The following is a 19,917-nucleotide window of genomic DNA, read 5'->3' as shown; positions in this document are numbered from 1 at the left end:
TCTCTTCATTCTCCCTCTCCCTCTCTCCATACTCATTTATAGTGTGCATATAGAGTGAAGGAAACAACATGAGTTTGCTACAGCCCACCCACATGCTTGAACTTTAAGTCTGATTTCAACCACAAATTGATCTAAGCATATATTATTGTTTCTCAAAATGCAATGGAAGTTAAAATGACATTGATATTTACTTGTACTGCGTGATTTTTAAACAGCACAAATTCCATTACATTATTTCAACAGCTATAATATTAGAAGAAATTGTGAATGTTTTTAAAAGCAGACCATACCAAAACTTTCTAAACTTTGAGGACTGCTATGGAGGCTTATTTTTACATTTCTTTGCCAGAAAAATTCTTGGCAGAACATTTTAGCACTATTTACATAAACTTTCCTGTTGCAAACTTTATGCTGGACTTCTCACCAAAATTCCACCAAAACTGAAATGAAATATGAATTCTTCTCAGTATAATTGGTGCTCCAATTCCTTTATTTTTATGTTTTTATTTCATTCATAAAATCTATTTTTTCAGCAGAAGCAAACAGCAATAAAAAAGTACAAAACAAACAAGACATTAAAAAATGCATTAAAAACACTAACATATACACACATAACATGTCCCTAGTTGAATACTGAGAAATATATTGCAATGATTTTAGTTTCCCACTCCCCAAATTTTAAACTAGTAACTCTATTTGCAGATTATTAACCTTCCATCTAGCTACTGTATTAATGACAAATAGTTAACAGGTAGAACAATAATAAAAAAGATTGAAATTTCAAAAATCTCTGTTAACTGTTATTGTAATCAACTCATAGAAAGTTTACAAACAAAAAACCAGAAACTTCATCCATGAAAAAAAAACCTGATTGTTTTAGCATATAAAATATATTATTTACATATGTTACAGAAATTTTTCTGTGGACAAGACATAGACAAATTAACAGGGGAGCCTTAAAAGCAAGAGATACACCTAAATATACGTTGACACTTTCCTTGAATTAAGCATAATCAAATGTAAGATGAATTCATTACAGTGAATTATTGGAGTTGTCTCACAACCTAATGGGATCTTCTCCAAGCTGCTGCTCTTGGAAATGTTGGATTTCAACACCTATGTTAGTTGAAAAATATTGAAAGCTATTAGTTTTAAAAGTCCTAACTATAAATCTTAGTTAAAAGGTAGGTTAAAAAATATATGATTGAAACAAAATTCACTTGAAAGATGTTTTCTCCTTTCCCATTTTGCTAAACTGATGGTTTTGAATAATGGCGCATCTCATTTTCTCTAGGAGAAAAATAAAATAAAACATTTTGGGAACTGCAATTCTAAAAGATATCAGCCTGTGAATCAGAGAGCTAAGTTAAAGCTCAGGAAATATTTTTTAAAATATCTTGTCCCTCTAGAGACCTTATAGAGAAGCAGTACCCATCAGAATGTTAATGTTGTGTAATTATAAATATGTGTAAATAAACAATATATGGCAAAACACTTTAAGTCTCCAGAGACTTCACTCCTAGGCAATTCATGATTTGCTGAGTGCTTAGTACTTGGAGGATTTAAGTGCAAGAATGTAACAGTATATTTTAAGATTTGAAACTATGCACTCAATTAGATTATGAATATTTCTCAAGGCTTAAAGTGGTAGTTTTTCAAATATGTACATTGCAACTAGCAAGGGAGTAATTTCTGATTTGAAAAATATATCTGAAAACAATCTGGATCAGCACAGTATGGATCCACATATTAAAAGCAGAAGGGGGAAGAAAACATGATGGCATTGATTCATCACGTTGACATAGTTTTTCTTTTTGATTCTTTTTGAATGAATCAGCAGTAGTGGCTGCCATAACCCACTCCTGCTACCATCCTTCCAAGGTCGGTAAAATGAGGACCCATATATATACACACACACATACACATCCCTTTCTAAGCAGTTAACAGAGTCAATGTATTTTCCCCAAGAAATTTTACTTAATGTTTTATGGTAGATTAATTAAAATAGCTTCTTGGGTTTCATTATTCAAAAATACTGAATTAAAGACTCATGCAATACCTGCTTGTTTAGGTAAATACATATTGGAGTAATGTTCACATGAAGCTTCTGTTTGAACCAGTTTGAAAAAACATGTCCTGTAACACTGTGCAATCCCTTTTCCTATAGACTGTAGCAGTTTAATATTGCTTGCATGGTCACTTGCTTAGTTTTAACAACTTTAGTTGTTGAAATTGGTCCTAAATTATAATGAAATTTCCTTTATGTTTCTAAACTCTTATGACTTTTCCTTTAGCAATATTTTCTTCATCTAAAGTGTAAATTAACTATGACAAATTATTACTTTAATTAATCAAATGTACATGGCAGCCTAGCAGACACACAGTGATTCTAGAAGGCTTATAACATTAACATTCCACATTATAAAACCTCTATAACACCACCCCCCACCCCACAGCAGTAACAAATACAATCAAACCAGTCACTTGATTGGCTTTGTATCAAGATGGGTATCAAGATAGATCCACTGGCAGAACCATATCTTTAGAAACTTCTGGAAAAGTATCAAGGTAGGAGTCATCTTTTCTCTAGGGGGATTATATTTCTCCACATATTAGATGAAAGTCACATTTGTGCAAACCAGTATGTAAATTATATCCTTTGACTATATTTCAAAAGTCATGAAACTGTAATGGAGTTCAAATTATTGTGGTTTAGGTAGCAGCACAGATACTTTATTTTATTTCAGGATAATGTTTCATATTTGCTCATGTTCCTTCAATATGATGTAAATGGAAAATAGTAAAGATATTGTGTATCTATAATTATATTATTATGATTGTGCAGTTCCAGCCAAAAATGATTTTAATTATTCATGAGAATCACACTAATTTCAAAAGTCAAATATACAATGGATCTTTTAATTTTTCTTGCTTAGCTATATTGTGTGATTAAGGGAATGTCCTTATTTCTTCTTTTCAGATTTGGAAAAAAAATAGATAAGTCAATACTGATTTTAAGATTTCCATATAACTCCTATTGCCTAGCAGATTTCTGAAGTCAATAGTAATTTCTAATTAAATGTTAATGAATCTCATGATAACCAAAAGCATGTTATTTTCTTGCTAGATGGAATTTAAAAGGAATAAACCTATCATATTGTGCAATAAACTTTGCATTATAATGTTCCCCCCCTCCCCAATTGGGATATTCTTTATTCCATCCAAGACTCTAAATATGAACCATGGTGGACTATATGTCTTGCTAAGTTTTTCATAAGGAAGATCTAAATTTCAAGAATGGTAATAATACTCAACTGTTTCATTTGTTAAATATTACTTATGCTTAATCAGTATCTGATTGCGGCCAAATTAACTAAGTCTTGCTACTTCCAAAGGGGCCTTGTTAATATAGTGAAAAACTAGAAATTGCCTTACCTTTTAGTAATCAACAGGAAATTGATCTTTTCTGCCATCCACCTAGTAATACACGTTCTAGCTTTCAGGTTAAGCTGTTTCCTTGTGCACAGGAGTTTGACGCAGTCTAGTATAAATGCTAAGTTCTTCCTAAAGGAATCATCTGCACTGCTACTTATCCAATGGTCGGAGTGGGACAGAAATTCTTCCTTGGGGACAGAAATCGATAACATTTTATCCCCTTTTATCCCCGTTTTATTCCCTTCCCTCCCTTCATAAATTCAATTTCTTTGCAATTTCCCTACTGTGGTTTAAAAGCAATATTTTTTTCTTATGATGCTCTTGTACATTTCAGCTAAAACACTTTGCTTTCTAAGAGATTAACTTTAGCAATTCATTCTTTTCTTTGAAGAGGAATGAGTGCTCTTTCAACTGAAGCAATTATTGTCTGTATATCTCAGAGTTCCTAAGACCTTTCCTAAAATCATCATCAGTAAAACTAAGAGTTATGGCTTAATATGGAAGAGACAGTCCATTCAAAATCTATCATATTCTGTTTTTAATCTTTTGTTTCCTTTTCCTTAACTGACTAATCTTTTCTTAGGCAATAAGAATAAAGAAAAGAAAGGATAGTATCAGTAATTTTATTCCTATGCATAAATAAATATGTGCACTAAGTAGGAAAGAGATTGACCAACTGCTTTCTGAAATGGTAGAGCAGGAGAAATACCTAGTGGAATAGACAATTAAGTTTAAAGGACTGAAGACAGATTATATCAAATTCCTTCCCCCTCTGTTGAGAGAGGGCTGTTCAATTTTGACATACTGTAGATGACTCTTTGACCCCTATTTCAAACTAAACGTCCTCTCTGTCCAAAATATAGACTTTGCTATCTTCAAAAAATGGCCTTTGTCTTTTAAATTCAAAATGCAGATGGACTGCTGAATTTTCCTGATGGGTATGTTCTCCTATGTTGTGTCATGTGTTTATGAAGTGGTTGTTTTGTTTTCCCAATGTACAGATCTTCATATATCTCACTGCATTGTACTGCATATACCACATTGCTCAGTTTATGACTGAGTGTTTTTATTCTTGCGGTGGACAAGCTTTTCCCTTAGTGAATTATTGGGTTTAAAGTGTGCACATATGTTGCGTTGGCCGAAAATCTTCCTCAGATTTTCATATTCCTGCAATGTATGGAATTTCATTCATTTCATTTATTGCTTTTGTATGCCGCCCACTCCCGAAGGACTCCGGGCGGCTTACAATAAAACAGGGAAAGGGGATAAATAAGACAATACAAGACAATACAACAATTTAAAATACGACAACATTCACAGATGAAGTGGGGCTGGATACTTCAACAGCCACCAGCCTGCCGGAACAGCCAGGACTTGATAGCTTTACGGAAGGCCGGGAGGGTTGTAAGGGTGTGGATTTCCACAGGGAGCTCGTTCCAGAGGGCTGGAGCTGCAACAGAGAAGGCTCTCCCCCAGAGGGGTCACCAGACGGCATTTGCTGGCAGATGGAATCCGGAGGAGGCCAAGTCTGTGCGATCAAATCAGGCTTTGGGAGGTAATTGGCAGGAGGCGGTCTCTCAGGTACCCAGGTCCGATGCCATAAAGGGCTTTATAAGTAATGACTAGCACCTTGAAGCGTGTCCAGAGCCCAATGGGTAGCCAGTGCAGCTCGCGGAGGATAGGTGTAATGTGGATGTACCTAGGTGCACCTACAATCGCTCGTGCGGCTGCGTTCTGGACTAACTGAAGTCTTCGAACACTTTTCAAGGGCAGCCCCATGTAGAGCGCATTACAGTAATCCAGTCTTGAGATCACGAGGGCGTGAGTGACTATCTGCAGGGCCTCCCGGTCCAGGTAGGGTCGCAATTGGTGCACCAGGTGAACCTGGGCAAAGGCCCCCCTGATCACAGCCGACAAATGGTGTTCTAAAGTCAGCTGTGGACCCTCTCTGAGGGGCATATAATTTCACCACCACCACCACCCCAGCCTGAGAGATGGAGTAGTTAGCGAATCTTTGGGAGGGAGCATCAATAGCCACTCAGTCTTGTCGGGATTGAGTGCAAGCTTGTTCGTTCCCATCCAGACCCTGACAGCCTCCAGGCACTGGCACATCACTTCTACCACTTCACTGAGTTGGCACGGGGCAGACAGATACAATTGCGTATCGTCCGCATATTGGTGGTATTTAATCCCGTGCCGCCATATGATCTCACCCAGTGGCTTCATGTAGATGTTAAATAGGAGGGGGGACAGGACCGAACCCTGCGGCACCCTAGGGGTAAACCTGTGCCCTCCGACCAACACCAACTGCGACCTGTCCGAGAGGTAGAAGGAGAACCACCGGAGGACGGTGCCACCCACTCCCACCTCCCGCAACCATCGCAGAAGGATACCATGGTCGATGGTATCGAAGGCCGCTGAGAGGTCAAGAAGCACAAGGATAGAGGAGTGACCCCTATCCCTGGCTCGCCAGAGATCATCAATCAGCACGACCAAAGCGGTTTCCGTGCTGTAACCAGGCCTGAAACCGGACTGAAAGGAATCCAGATAATCAGTTTCATCCAAGGACCGTCGGAGTTGAAAGGCCACCACTTTCTCAACAACCTTCCCTATGAAGGGGAGGTTGGAAACTGGACGATAGTTGCTCGAAATGGCTGGGTCCAGAGACGGTTTCTTCAGGAGGGGTCTCACCACCACATCCTTTAGGAGGAGCGGGAAGGATCCCTCATGGAGAGAGGTGTTAACTATCGTCTGGATCCAGCCACGTGTCACCTCCCTGCTGGTCGAAACCAGCCAGGAGGGGCACGGGTCCAGTATACAGGTGGAGGCACTCACCACTCCCATGGCCTTGTCCACTTCCTCAGGAGCGACAAGTTGAAACTCAGTCCATAAGCTCCGCTCAAGACCTTCCCCCGGTACCTCGGCTGGTACCGTGCAATTGGAGTCCAGGTCTGTCCGAATCCGAGCGACTTTATACATTAAATACTGGACAAATTCATCAGCTCTACCTTGTAAAGGTTCATCCGCGTCCCTCCCTTTCAAGAGGGAGCGGGTTATTATAAGCAAGGCAGCTGGGTGCAATTCTGTGGATGCAATAAGAGCGGCAAAATGCGAACATTTCGCCGCCCGTATTGCCACGAGATAGGCTCTGATATAGGCTCTCATCAGTGCTCGGTCTGACTCAGATTTACTGGCCCTCCAGCGGCGCTCTAGGCATCTCTTTTGGCGCTTCATCTCCCGGAGTTCCTCGGTGAACCAAGGAGGTCTCCTGGATCCACTACCTCGGAGAGGTTGCAAGGGCGCAATCCAGTTTAGAGACCCCATCGCCGCTATATTCCAAGCAGCGACTAAGGACTCCACCGGACTGTGGACGAGAGTGTCAGATAGTTCTCCAAGCACCATCTGAAATCCCATAGGGTCCATCAGGCATCTGGGGTGGAACCACCTAATCGGTTCCTGCTCCCTACAGTGGGGGAATGACAATGTTTCTTCATTTACTATTTTCTTCTTTCTCTTGTTAAGGAGCAGCTCCTGTAGAGTCTTTTGAGGATTGATGAAGGCCAGATTGGGATATGTTCTGAGGGCTTCCTTTAGGTGTTTTAGTTCATTTTCTTTCCCATCTTTGCTGATAGGCAGGCCTTCAGCTTAGTGATGTAGGGTTCTGATAACTCCCATTTTGTGCTCCAATGGGTATTGAGACTCAAGATGTAAATATTGATTTCTGTGTGTGGGTTTTTTGTAAACTTCAATGTTAAGACTTCTGTCTTCCTTAATGTGTACTGCACAGTCCAGGAAGGCTGGAAGATGCAGAAACCAAAGCTCTAAACTCCTTTGCAGGAATTCCATCCTCTCACTGGTTTGGACATGTGAATGATACCTGGATCAAGATCAAAACACAGGAATTAGAAGCATTCACCAAATATATCAACTCTGTGGACAGATACATCAAACTCACATGGGAAGATGTTAAGGAAAATAGTCTAGGCTTCCTGGACTGTGTAGTACAAAATAAAGATAGAATGTAAATCTAAATGTTAATGATATAATTTTAAATATTATGATGGGAAGACATTTGAATCTAGGATTCTTGGTTTTTTTTATTTTACTTGTCTTCACTCCTACTATTACTTTCAGTAAAGGTCTTGTCACAGAGAACTGAGGTTATTTTTAATATATTACTTTAAAGTTATATATAGCTACATAGAGAGTACCTACTTTATATTTAATTTATGTGTGATTTTGACCATGTTTAACATTGCATGGGCCAATGTCCTCTATCTTTAAGTATCTACTTTATCTGTATTATCACTCTTTATAGTTTACCATGCAACCTATAAAAGCTACTTAGAATTTAGAGTTGTATAGAACCATTTTAATTAGGTGCTGTCAAATTTAGAATCTGAAGAGTAGCAACCAGGGCACAATGCAGTCCACTAGAAAAATCAACCATGAATCCATCACAGGAAAAGCTCATTATTAACTAATCTAAATGGCAGAGCAAATGGGAAGAGAGTTCACTGACAGAGAACTCTAACCATCAGAACTCATGGTTGGTTGTAGAAAGAGAAAACTAAGGTTGGAGGAGGTTTATGAAAACTGGGAAAATATATATCATACAAAGATAATGATATAGTGTTCACACACCTTTTTTTTTACTCCCTCTCACTCATCAGCCATCTTGGGTCAAACAAGCTTTTCACAATGTTGAAGCATTGCACATTGTGAAAATCAATAGTCACTGTTTTTACTATTTCTATTTCTACAGTGATGCTTCTGCTATATCTCCTACATTCTATATTTTTCCTTCTTGAGTCATTATACTGTTATCATTATCTGGATATAGCTGTTTATTCACATATCAAATTGTGTATAGTTGGACAAAAATATTTGTCCTGAATATTTTTCTTTGGTGAGTAGAGTGCTGCTTATTAATATTATAAAATAATATTAATATTTACATTAATCTTTCTATTACAAGTAATAATATTTGAGAAAGGCTAAAAACTCTTATGTTGTTCCACATCTGCTACAGTTTTATATGACAATTGGTTACATATGCAATAGTATTACTATATACATTCATTAGTGTTCTTGTTGGTACCCTGTTTTCCCCAAAATAAAATATCCTCGTATAATAAGACCAATCGGACTTTTGAGTGCATGCACTAAAATAAGCCCTCCCCCTGAAAATAAGCCCTCCCCAAAATATTGCAACAGAGCAGCAGCCATGAGATGACCACGCTCACCGCCTCCTGCTCCTCAAAAATAATAAGACCTCTCCAAAAATAAGGCCAAATGATTATTTTGGGGTGTTTTATTTTTGCAGAAACACGGTAGCGGTGGTTTTAATGTCACTTATGTAGCAGATATCATATTCCCAAAGGAGAATTGCAGTAAGCCATGACAAAATGCCTACCAGTGCAAGAAAGGAAATGGTCAAAGAATCATGTAAGCTTCCATCACTAATAAGAGACTAGTTTAAAATTTGCGTAGGTTACTTACTGGACACTTCTGGGAGCTGTTGTGTTACTAAATAGCTCTGGATCCATTTTGAAGATTCTATCTTTTTTTAAAAAAAATCCATTTCATATAGTACAGAATATGTTATATGCTGCAGATTCTAAGTTCAATAGACGAGGAGGAGGGCAATTTACAAGGAGGAAGAGGGAAATAGACAAGGAGGAGGAGGGCAATTAACAATCTAAATCAGAATGACTGATGGGAAAGTTGGATAATGAGATTTTCAAGAAAGACCATTTTGCCAATTGCTGACACAAAGTCTAATTTTCATGTGGCTCTCAGATAATCAATAGATTATCTGTCTTTTTCCATGGGAGAGAGATGAAGAAGGTAAGAGAGTGAGAGTTTCCAAAGGAGATGAAAAAATGCTGTTAAAAAAGAAATAAATGAACCCACACTTAGCTTTGGTATCATCTATTGCTTGTTTGGGTCACCAATTGTCATTGAGTCAGTCATAAATTATTTGTTAGGGTATAATGCACTCAGAAACCTCTGGAGTATGTGGGCTTCTGAAATGAATGAATGAATGAATGAATGTTTCAACAATGACAAAAGATTCCACACCATATATTTAAATAGCATCATACAAAATGAATGAGAAATGTGAGCATAATATAATGTTTCCTTCCTGTTTGATCTCTGTACTCTCTGTACTTTTGTCTGTAAAATAATTTCCCTGACATCCCAGAGGAGATGCATTGTGGAAGAAGGATTTATTCCACTGGTAGATGTCTTTCAATCTGGAACAATCCTGTGTAGAAATGTGTAAACATAAATAACTTAAGAACTTAGAAATGGAAGAGCTGAATAAAGTTTAGATAAAAGTATCATGCTTTTCCCTGAATGATTAAAAAAAACTGGTAAAGCTACCTTGATTTTCTTTGAACAAACTTTCCATACTGTTACAGCCTTCTTAAGACTATGCATTTCAAAATGGCATCGTATTTATGGCTGGCTAATCCTCTGTGAATGCATCTATAAATACTCTGCTGCTTTCTTCCTCAGAAAAGCCAGTCTGTGGTATTTATCCAGCCATAGAAAGGTTTGGGGAAACAGATTTGCTTTTCTACTACCTTTTGTCCAAAATGTTATGGGGAATGACGTGCTACTTTTTCATTGCATTTAATGCTGACTAAAAAGGAAAAGGCTTCTTCTTGTAGCTAAATAGCTATGTTGTTTAAATCTCTATTACTGCTACAGCTTAAGGTGAGGGGGAAAAAAAACTTTTATCTTCTGAAATATTAGCAGAGTTTGCCAGATCTTATTTCAGATAAATCTCCGTTATCACTGGCATGTTTGGTTGTTTCAACTTGGTATTATTTAAGATGCTTTCTGGAAATATTGTCTTTTGTCCTAGGGATAAACTAATCTGTCAGAACCGCTCCAGTGATTATAGGCTGTGGTGCCCTAAGTACCTTTAAAGACTGATGGACAGTGGAATCATTTTGCAAAGCTCTTGCTTTGAGCTCAGGGGTGTATATTCCCCCTTTTACTTAACTATTTTGCTTTGCATCTCCTGGCAGGGGAAAAAAAGATGCAGTTAAGTATGATTCCTGTCTTCCAGAAGCAAGGCTCTGATTCACAAGGCATTTTTCCGGTTGCTGCTGCGCAAAGTAACTACCATGAAAATGATCATGCTTTGGCACTGGAAATTGAACAGTGTGCAATAAAGCATGGTTTCAGCCTGAAGCTACTGATGAATAGGAGGATCTGTCTTCCCCCCCCCATCTCTTTAAAGTCCATTCAAGTGAAGAGCATAAGAGAGCAAGGCTGGTGGAAAAAGTCCGCCGATCTACACATACTGCACAGCAGTCAAATGAGCTGCTACTGCTTACCCAAGTATGCATGTATCTATCTATCTATCAGGAAGATACTATTGTTATTAAAAGTTGCATTTTTGTACATTGGTATTCCTGGTTGCCTGATTTATTTGAGCACTGGATTCTGCAAGTGCTATCAACTTCTTATTAAATCAATTACGAACACTAAAAGTTACAAAAGCCTTAGTACTGTTTGGATTCAATTTCAACAGGTAGTAATTGTCTCACCATATTATACAACTTCTAAAAAAAATCCTCTTTATATAAAATGTATAGATTCCAGATATATTTAATTGCACATATTCATGTAAAATTGCAGAAAATCTGATGAATATATGTTTTCAAATAAATAAATAAATAAATAAATAAATAAATAAATAAATAAATAAATAAATAAATAAATAAATAAATAAATAAATAAATACATACATACATGAATAAATAAATAAATAAATAAATAAATAAATAAATAAATTGTTTTCAGTGAAAATACATTAGTGCCCAATAGCACTAGCAATAGTACTTATATGCTGCTTTACAGTGTTTTACAGCCCTCTCTAAGCAGTTTACAGAGTTAGCATATTGCCCCCAACAATTTGGATGGAAGGCTGAATCAATCTTGAGCCTGGTGAGATTTGAACTGCCAAATTGCAGGCAGCTGACAATCAGCAGAAGTAGCATGCAGTACTGCACTTTAACCAGTGTGTCACTGAGGGAAGTGAATGATTTCTATATTCTATATAGAAATGAAGGATTTCTTTATTTTTCTTAAGGATTATTTCTGAACAATTTCTGTTGAGTTGTTCAAATACATAGATGTAAATATAACAAATCTTGTGAAATATAATTTTCTACCTTTTCCCCAAACCATGGATATAATTCTGAATTCATTACTGTCTATAAATCTTGGCAAATTCAGTACTAACACAAGGTGTTTTTTTTGGGGGGGGGGTGTAAAATACACATTCAATGTGATAAAAGCCAAATGAATCTCTAGAGCTGTATCAAAGCTGTCTAAACTGTTTCAATGAATTTTTTTTCTAAATTGGAATCAAAACTGAAGGACGTAAAGGTTAAAGTAAGTCCGTATTCTCATGATTCTTTTGTATATTCTTAAATAGAAAGTATATTTGACTTTCTCAGTAGCTAAGACGCTGAGCTTGTTGATCAGAAGGTCGCCATTTTAGCGGTCCGAATCCCTAGTGCCGTGTAATGGGGTGAGCTCCTGTTACTTGTCCCAGCTTCTGTCAACCTAGCAGTTCAAAAGCACATAAAAAATGCAAGTAGAAAAATTGGGACTTTGGTGGGAAGGTAACAGCACTCCGTGTGCCTTCGGTGTTGAGTTATGTTGACCACATGACTACTGAGACTTCTTCAGACAGCACCGGTTCTTCGGCTTAGAAATGTAGATGAGCACCACCCCCTAATATAATGTTTTCCATTCCCCCCCCCCAAAAAAAAATCCTAGTTTTCTTTGAAATTGTGCCTATAGCAGTGTTTTTCATTTGATTTTGAATTTTGGGAGTTAAAGTTAATGTTGCCAAGTTTGAAAAAAAATACTGGCATAGTATCTCCATTAGGAATTCCCATACATCCTGAATACATATTCCATTGCAGAAGATCTTACTTATTATTGCCCTGATTTTATTAAATTTTGTGGTGGTGATGCTCGTTCGGGAGGGAGGAATTTGTGGCATGTGTCATTATATGAGACATAAGTATTCACATCTTTGCTCTCGATAAAACTGCTTAACAGAGAATATATTGCCATGACTGCCTTGTTCAAAATCTATAAATCTGTATTCAACACTTGGCAGACTTTTTGGCAGTGCACTTTTCTCTGTTCCTTCTCTTAAACAATGTGGGAGGTTAAATCTTACTGAGAAATTCATTAAGTGACAGAAGTTCAGGAGAGGTTGAACTTGCTACTCAGCCATGCCAATCTACTAACCCACAGAATCTAATGATTCCAGAGTGCAAAAGTGCCTTGCCACAAAGGTTGGTGTCACTCATCAATCTCCTTCTCAGGAGAAGCAAAGCAAACAAACAAGAAAGTGTTATCTGTTTCAGAGCTCATCTTGGCATTTGCTGGAGCCAATGACCAGAGGCCAATTAGCCGGAAAGGCTAATTGCACCTGCGTGATCATAAGGTGCAAAATGGCACCATCAGAGAAAAATAAATCATTGGACATTACTTATCATCACTGGTCCAGAAAACAAATGAAAAGATACGGATTTATTTTTAGGAATTAGACTCTTATTTTAAAATTGGTGCAGGATTCTTTTTGAATTGGTTCACTACAACTATTCTATAAACATTTTGGTCCCTAATTCTGAGGGCTGCTGCACTGCCTTTCCTTGTGCTATCTTTCTACCTTCCTTAAAAGAGATTATTAAAGTAAAATAAATTAAAAATGAAATAAAATAATAAAATAAAATAAATTAAAATAATAAATTAAATTAAAATAAAATAAAATAATAAATTAAAATAAAATAATAAATAAAATAAAATAAAATAATAAAATAAAATAATAAAATAATAAAATAATAAAATAATAAAATAAAAATAAAATAAAATAAACAATAAAAGTTTAATATCTTGCTGAAATAGGCCAGATTAATGTCCTCTAATCAAGGTATTTTTTGTCCTTTCAATTTTACCAATACATAAAGCAGTTAAAACTATTGTGATATTTCCACGTTGCTGCTAATAGACTAATTGTATTTTTAAATCAGATTTTCAATATTGAGGGGACTCAAAATGAATAATTTGACTTCCAGATCTTGAAGTACAAAATTGAATCATTTCCCAAATGTGTTTTCCTCATACTATTTTTCTTTCAAATCAGAAAAGCCACTATTTTTTTTATTCAGAAGTGCTCTCTCTCTCTTATTATAAAAGTTGATTCAGAGTGCAATTCTGTTTAAATGCTCAAAAATGCAATAGCTTCACAAAGAAACAGAAGTGCTAGAAATACTTTTAATGCCTGTATTGTATCAGCTTTAATAAAGGCTTTATAAATTTTCCTATAATTTTCACCTCAAAACAATGGACTAGGGAGTGCAGAATCCACTGTAGCATAATTCCAACTGAGAGATAGTGAATTCTTTTTAGGCTATTGTGATTATTTCTTTACACAAAAGATGCTTCATGGGTTTGATTTCATTATTGAATTAAAAATAGAGGGCTGCTTTCTTTCTTTTTCTTCCTTTTCTTGTATTTACTTTATTGACCACCTGCTATTTTCCTTTAGATATTTGGTTTCAGGTATAGAAAAGTAAGATAAAGTGGTAAAATAATGATACTTTTAAGATTTGTAATTCAATGTTGTAGGAAGATATTACCCAGCCCTCTCCCAGAAAAATGAAATATCCTACTCTTTCAACACTAGGAAACATTGAAAAGGCAGAATATTTCTCTGAAAAGGAAGAAACGTGTTTTAAAAGACAGAATAGCTCCCTGTAGCTTCCTGCCCATCCCCACTTTGTCAATGGGCCAGTAAGAAGGCCAAGCTAGTCCACTTTACATAATAAAGAGTTCTCCACTTCAACTCTGGGGGATGGGATTAAGGCATGATAATATTGGCCCTTTACCCAACTCACCACATGGCATCTGGGAACTCAACCAAACCTGGATTCAAAACACAGCCTAGAAAGTTGCCCCTGCATGGTCCCATGGGAGTCTGACAACCAATAAGAATACAAGAGCAAGATCAAAGGCCAGAAGGGATAAAACCAGGAACTCAGCATCTCAGTCAGCCCTTCTCTTCTCCACCAACATTGAAGCATGTGATCACCTTTTCTGTTCAGTACTCAAGCCATGTGGCCCACCTTTAAAACCATCTTTCCAAGCAGCTTCCATGTCTCCAGTGTCTTTTTCCCCACTTGGAGCCAAACCCAGAAGGACATTTCTTCCAACAATGTGAACTTTCATTTCACACATTAACTTATTAAATCCATAAGTTATGAAATGTGTTTCATGAAAGTAGTACTATAGATTTCTCTTTTGTTGTATTAATAAGTATAACCCACTCCCAATATGATTGGGATATCTCATTCTGATTGGGATAATCAAATATCTCAAATGTAGACTTGCTTCATTTGAAAAACCGTTCCTTCTGGGAAAAATAAGAGATGGAAAAGGCAGTTCTGTCAGGCCACAGTCTCAAGGAACTAAACAATCTTTAAAAAGTCGATCCTGAAGCATAAGTAGATTCCTTCTCCATTTTATCCTTTCCACACGGAAAACAAATAGAAACTCCTTCTACCTAGAGCAACTTGGAACAGGACAGGGTCTTTCTCCTGCCTTTCAGGTGACCCTCTTTTGCTCCCTATATCTTTTCTAAGTTTATGTCAGTTATGAAAGTTTATTCCTTTCCACATGGAAGACAAATAGAAACATGTGCAAATGGGCATGTGGACTGTCATATTGACTTTTGGTTCAGCCACAATCTATAAAAATTGTATATCTGTATATGATATGCAGTCTTACAATGATTTTCCTAAGGGAATACTACCTTCCTGATTTTATACTTGGTGTTATTCTGTATTACAATGAGATTTGTATTCCTGACCAGTTCTGCATTCGCCATTTTTGTTGAGCAGGAGAGAACTGATTTCCTTCCATAGTCCAGACTTCCTCTTGTTATATAGACTTTCTTAGGAAGGTGGAAGAATGAAGATACACTCATACAACTGTGAAAGACCACAAAGATCAGCTAATCTATTATAAATATGAGGGGAAATTAAAAGTGAAAATTCTCACACTCTTGAGATATGGTGGCCATATCTCTTTTAAAATATCTCCAGTGACAGAAGAGCCACTATCTCTATGAAGCTTATTCTTCTATTATATAGATCTTATTGACAGGATTTTTCCCTTATATTTAAGGACAATCTAGGTCGCTGTAACAGATACACATCATTTCTGATTGTAGCAGATTATTTGCTTTCTGCTTGATCTATTATTTGATTTTTAATGCTAAAATTCTAAATTAAAATAAAAATATTTATAAAAATTGACAACCTAAGCATGAATGAAGGCTGTTTCAAAGATAGAGCTTTGATCTGTCAGAAATGCTCCTAAATACTCAGAGAAGCTAAAATGTACTTTACTCATTGTGTAAATTTTGATGATTTTTTTTGTACTGTGAACATTTCATTACATTGTGCATTTTTCTGCAAGCTAATTTGAATCTGCTAATACTTGGTGGATTATCAGCGAAGTAAATCAATGAAAAAAGTACTATTTTTTGGAGAAACATATTTAGAGATATATTCCAAAAAATAGTACCTGTCACTTATGAATAAAATGGCCTGTAGATGTTATGATTTGTGCAAAGGCATCTCATTTGGATTCTTTTATTCTTTCCTTATCAGCAAGAAAATTTGAAGGTCTCTGAGGACAGCATCCAAATTTTTGGAAGATTTACAGAACTTTGGACTCTTACGTTATTGAGATGAAGATATAGGCTCAATTTTCTCCTAAATCTCCTTAACGTTGTTAAGATTCCCCCCCCCTTTATTTTTTCTTTATTCTACTTTCTTTCTTCCACATAGAACTCTCTTCTCCAAGTTTAGTTTATACAATCAGCCTGGGAGCTATGTTGCACTGCTCCATGTACACAACCCAATCATAAAACAAAAGAACAATGCAACAAAAAAATATGAAGTTAATTATAATTGAAGACAATCTAATACCAATAATCAGTTATATTCCTACAACCACCTCAAATGCCTTTCAAAATAACAACATGCTTACTGCTTTTTAAAGATCCATTTATCTTCAGAATGATGCTTTTGGAGATAATTATTTCTCTCTTCCTCCCCCCCCCCTCTTTATTAGTAGGACACTACTGATGAAAGAAATGTCCTTCTGGGTTCAGCTCCAAGTGGGAAAAAGACACTGGAGACATGGAGGCTGCTTGGAAAGATGGTTTATTGTTAGACAGGGCCACATGGGTTGAGCCCTGAACAGAAAAGGTGATCACATGCTTCAATGTTGGTGGAGAAGAAGAGAAGGGCTGAGGGAGAGGCTTGCTAGGCTTTTTATAACTGTTCAGTCCCACCTTTCTGTTTCCTGTTCCTGTGTAAGAAATGTATTCTGATTGGGTGTCAGACTCCCATAGGGCCATGCAGGGGCAACTCTTTGGGCTGTGTTTTGAATCCAGGTTTAGTTGAGTGCTCAGATGCCATGTGGTCAGTTGAGTAAAGGGCCAATATTATCATGCCTTTACTCCCATCCCCCCTGGGGCTGCAGTGGAGAAGTCTTTATTATGTAAAAGGGACTAGCTTGACCTTTTTAATGGCCCATTAACAGTGGGGATGGACAGGAAGCTACAGGCAACTATTCTGTCTTTTAAAACATGTTTCTTTCTTTTCATATCCAGAGAAATATTCTGCCTTTTCAATATTAGCTAGGATATTTCATTTTTCTGGGAGAGGGCTGGATGATAACTTCACATTTCACTACCTTCACATTTTTTTCAAAGTAACATTATTGTGTCTTATCTCATCACATTCCTACATTTTTGGTGAAATTCTGAAACCATCCAAAGGTCACTTACTATCTATGAAACACATCCAAAATCATGCTTCTTTAAATATGCTGAATTTCTGCACTTATCAATTCTACCTTAGCTTTCCAAAATTCCATGCAGAGTAGTGTGTCTTTTCCTCTCACTTTAATTAACCTTTTTTATTACTATTATTCCAAATAATGTATTTCACAACAAAACATCTGATTAGCAATTTCTCAACAGCAGTTCCTAACTCTTTGTCTGCAGCTGTGGCCTAATATATATCACATCCTGTTGTTCCCACCTGCAGATAGTAGCTCTGTCTTCTGTTGTTGTTGTTGTTTTGTTCATCCATATTCATGACATTGTTCTTTTATGGAGATTCTCAATATGTATGGTGGAACACAACCATAGCAAAGACATTCATGCATTTCACAACAATAAAACTAAAGACTATATTCTCATTCTGTTCTGGGAAAATACTGAATAGTTAATACATTGTTAAGAGTTCCAGAATTAGGGAGAATGGAGCCTTTTTGTTTCCCAAGGAAACAAACAAACACTGCAGCAAATTGTTAGCATAATGATTCGCATTCAAATGAGGAATATATCCATATATAAGAAAAACAAAACCAAAAGATGTTCCTGAAGGGGAAAATAAAGGTTAAAATATTGCAGAATGATAAAACTATTTTAATCTTATATCCCATCTCTTTTTAAAGCAATCATGTAATTGTGTAAGATTATGAATAACATAACTTTTTCTCTTTCATATTAAATATAGTTCTTATTAATAATCAAACACACTAAAAATAGCCATCATCAGATGTAAATGCAAAGAAATACAGAATACAGCAGACTGTTTTCATTTTTCGGGTTTGTTTTAATTGAAAAACACACACACACACACACACACACACACACAAGATTTCTTCTTTTTTTAAAAAATATTGTACTTTAGCAATAGAAATAGCATTTAGATTTATATATCCCACTTTACAACCCTCTCTAAGTGTTTTACAGACTCAGCATCTTGCCCCAACAATCTGGGTCCTCATTTTACTGACCTTGGAAAGATGGAAAGCTGAACCTGGTGAGATTCGAACTGCCAAACTGCAGTCAAACTTTAGCTAGTAGAATATATTCACTCCAAACATGAAAATTGATAATGGTTTGATTTAAACATAAAACCAAATAATAGTTTGTCTCTACATGAATTAGTCTTGAGCTTCTATGCATTCTGACTTTCCTTTCTTCATGTATTCTAATTCCAGATCCAGAGTAAATTTCAAAGTAAATATTGTTCTGCTCACTAAAAGAGAAGATAATGAAAAAGAATGGCAGAAATTACAGGTCAGGAGGATAACATCCTGTTGTTTTCCTCTCACTCCCCAGCATCCAATGGTTAATTGAACCAAAGTTTGGGAGAAAATTCCTTCTCTCATTTTCCCTTCCTGCCTTTCTGGATGTGTTTCAGTTTCAGCCAAACTACTAACTGAGACAGTTGGATATCTTTGGGCAGTTTTGAATTCACTCTATTCAATTTATGAGAATCAATGGAGTTCCAATTTTTAACTATTTTCCTAGTGCTTTGGGGTACTTCAGAGACTCATACTACACTTTAAAAATAAAGGTGGTGGCTTCGTTTCAAGGCACTCATATCAGGACACTCCATTTCAATATTAGTTCCCACTCCTAATGAATGCTTTAGACCAGGGCTGTCAAACTCACAGCCCTTGGGCTGGATGTATCATGTGGTGGCGATGCCCTCCAGCAAAGGGGGGGGGGCAGTCATGATATTTCACGTGATGCTGCTATGATGCCACGAGTTTGACACTCCTATTTTAGACTTTTTATACAAAATTATATACAAAGTTATATATGGTGAACATTTAAATTTGGACAAAAGTTTCTTCTAGATGTGAAACAATTGTTTCTTTCACACTCTGCCACAATTATCTAGAAAAGAATAGTCCTTCCTAATTCCTTCCTTCCTTCCTTCCTTCCTTCCTTCTTTCCTTCCTTCCTTCCTTTCTCCCTCCCTCCCTCCCTCCCTTCCTTCCTTCCTTCCTTCCTTCCTTCTTCCTTTAAAACTCTGAAATATCAAATCCACAGTATGTGCCAAAGTCTGCACATAAGGTGAAATGTGTACAATATTAGGTGATGATATAGAGGAACCTGCAAATAAAAGCTAGCAGAACAGGGGAAATATTAAAGTTTGCATAGCTGGAAAACTTTTACTTTGATGAAATATCTCCACAGGCTTGAATGCAATCAGGAAACATAGCTTGCTTTTGAAGCAAATATCCTAAATATATAAAGCTCCAATCTCAGTTTTTTTGAACTTAAGGAAGAAAGAATCATATAACATCGTAGTAAAAAATTCTGCCGAGTCCTGTAGGGATGCTTCCAGTCAAAGTATTTTTTTTTAAAAAAAGATCTGTTATACCGTCGTTCAATATTTATATGAATCACAGTTGGACCTACCATGTCTTTGTTATCATTTAAATTGGTTTTTAGATTTCACTGCTAAGGTTTCCAAAATATAGGATGTTATTTGCACTCCTGCTATATTTAAAATAATTCTGTCGTAGATCATACCTTAAAACTGGCAGAGCCTTTTA

The sequence above is a fragment of the Thamnophis sirtalis genome, unplaced genomic scaffold, assembly GCF_051295495.1.
Source record: "Thamnophis sirtalis isolate CommonGarterSnake01/CBP01778 unplaced genomic scaffold, rThaSir2_p1.2 scaffold_1, whole genome shotgun sequence".
In the NCBI taxonomy this organism is placed as follows: domain Eukaryota; kingdom Metazoa; phylum Chordata; class Lepidosauria; order Squamata; family Natricidae; genus Thamnophis; species Thamnophis sirtalis.
The sequence above is the reverse complement of the archived record's forward strand: the minus strand, read 5'-3'. Positions refer to the sequence as shown.